Raw genomic sequence first — 2,923 nt, 5'->3', positions numbered from 1 at the left:
GATAAGTCGAAAAGCGCTCGCAAAATTACCCCATTCAACTAGACGAGGCAACTAAACTGACGGCTGTACGGGTGTTGTATTGCTTGCATGGCTTGGCTACTGTAACTGCGCCTGCGCCTGCGCTATTCCTCTGCGCGCCGTAGCTGGTGCAGTGTTGTTGTTGTTGTTGCAATTGCATGCTTTATGTGTGGCATTGCGACATTTCTGTGTGTACCCGACCGACCACAGTGGCCACGCATACCGGCGTGTAATCATCGTGTACATCTGGTTGTATTACAAATAGCTGTGTGTGAATTGCAAAAAAAAAAAAACAACTGCAACATTTTGCAATGATGTGTTGCTGCTGCTGTTGGTTGCCACCACTGCTGCAATACACGCGGCGTTTATATGAAAAATTAGAAAAAAATATACCCAGGATTGTTGGTGGTGGTGTGAATTACGAACGTTGATCGGCTGAAATTGCCCACTTTATACTACTCTTCTGCATGAATTTAGTTGTGTTGTTGTTGCTTTTGCTGTTTAGCTGAGATGGCTTTGGCGTCGGCGGTCTCGCTAATACCTGTTAATATTTGCCATTTAAGTGTGATCCTCAAGCACGAAATCAACATTTGCTAACTTTGCCTCTGGCCGTCTCAGAGACTTCATATATATACTTGGTAAGCGAGCGCTTCACAGTTGGCTAGTCTAATTTATTATGCGCAAAGATGTTTACTGGACGCACACGTCCACCTTCGGTTAAACACACACCTACACATGTACATACATAGAGTGTAGAAGAGTTGACGGAGTGTGACTTGGCAATGGTTGGTTGATGCTTCTGATGAACGTTGAACGTTGCTTATACATGTTTTGGCATTCAATATTAAAAGTACAATAGACAAGTTAGTTTTATATAATATTTTAATTATTGCATACATTTACTTCGGATTGGAATTTTAATTGACCTGTAATTACTTGGTTTTAGTAAAGCAGCTTTGCGCGTAGAGATTGATGCGCTTAATCGCCTTGGAGTGTCATGATTTTTCATTCATTCATTCGCAAATGTTGGGAATATGATTCTAATCATGATAAAAGCATAGCAAGGTATAACCGTTCTCTCAATTTGTCGGCCATGATTTTTTTTTGAAGTTTGCCAACATTTTAAAATCATATAAAAGTGAAAATAAAAAATTGAAATTGTTCGAAATTGTTGTTGCTTGAGATTGAAAATGAAATTGTGTGTGTGAGTTTGTGAGTAAATTTAAAAATTAAATTGTTTGGAAACGTCAAGAATTTTAAAAGTGTCTCTCAGCGGTTATACCTTACTATATTTTTATCATGATTCTAATAATGCAAACCACATTCCATGTTGTTGTTTTTTTTTTCATACCTAAGCTCACTTGTGCAATATATGTATACATATAAGTACTTATTTCCTACTTACAATTTTGGTAAAACGATGGATGTAATTAAGTAACTTAACAACTTTTTTAAAATTTTTATTGTAATAATTTAAATGGCAAATTCTATTTGTCGAACATAATTACTTTGTATGCAAGAAACTCTGTGAAAAAATTTGCCAAAAATCAATTTCAAACTTGCACTTTGTTATACTAAAATCGACTGCATACTTAGAATTCCTCTAAAAAATCTGATTATAAAGTTGGAATTTAGTACGCAAATTTATAAATTTTCCTGAGTTTTGAGAACTATATTTTTATAAAAATTAGCGAAAATAAATTATAAGAAAAAATTTTCCATACATTGCGAAAAGTTCTCTGTACCATTAATTTTGTCCAGCACTGTATATGGCGGTTGTTAAATAATAAGCTAGACTTTTATATAAAATTAAAGAACATTAATCAATGGAAACAAGAAAAGTCAAAATTAGTCAAAATGTCGCACCGCTATTATTTCGCACATAGGTGTAGGTGGTGCAAACTGCGTGGTTGTGACTTTAAATCGCACCGAGATTTGTCAAATGATCGTAGAGAACTTTACCGGCAGAGCTGATAGACGATTTGACATTTTCCACCACAAACGACGCCACACAGTGGGACGTCCCCGTATAAACTGCGGCCAAAAGTAGTAAGTTGTTGAAATTTCGTATATGCGCTACTCGGCACTTAGGAATGAAGAAGTGTGAAAAATGGCAAAATTCGACGCGCCCAACACCTCTTATGGGCGGAAATAGTAAATATTATCCGATTTTAATGAAATTCAGAGCATATTCTGGCTTAAACCAGAAGATCATACATGTGAAAGAACGTCAAAATCAGTTTACATTATCGCGTCCACTAATTGTAGAAAAGCAGTAGGTCCCTCCACTTTGTGTGACAACATCAACCAGGCGCACGCGACAAATCAGAGGAGAAGCTCGGCCAAACACTAACTTATGTGCAAGCGCCAATCTATTATTATGATTATTATTAAATACAATTTTACTCTTCATAGAATTAAATATTTTAGTTAGCGATGTTTTGTTTTCCTTGGAATCGTAAAAATAAATTAATAAGTAGAAAATATTACAGTGGCTTGGAAATCTCGCTTTCAATCGGTCTAAATATTGACGTTGATAGATAACTCATACGCCATGGCATATGTGGGAGGGGACGGAAATGAGGTTTTTGACATTTTTTTATGCGATGTGATGACCATCAGAATAGGCTGGCCGAAGATACTATTTCATCTATTTATAATATTACTAATGTGTTGTCAAAAAGGCCAGCCCGTCTAAAGTATGTTGACTTATACTTGCAACAATGCACTTTCAACATGCGCTGGCAGTACTTTAAGACCATTGGAAAACGCGTGGTTAAGACCGCTGTTCCGCAGCTAGCCTTCCGGAACTCGATTTACATAAGTATATATCAATACGCCAAGGTAAAAAAAAAATTAATCGATCTGAAGTATGCTTTTTGGTCATGAGCTCTTGGTCTATATG

Source organism: Rhagoletis pomonella, unplaced genomic scaffold (assembly GCF_013731165.1).
Source record: "Rhagoletis pomonella isolate Grant_MI unplaced genomic scaffold, Rhpom_1.0 Rhpom_scaffold_00012, whole genome shotgun sequence".
In the NCBI taxonomy this organism is placed as follows: domain Eukaryota; kingdom Metazoa; phylum Arthropoda; class Insecta; order Diptera; family Tephritidae; genus Rhagoletis; species Rhagoletis pomonella.
Note: the sequence above shows the minus strand (reverse complement) of the source record.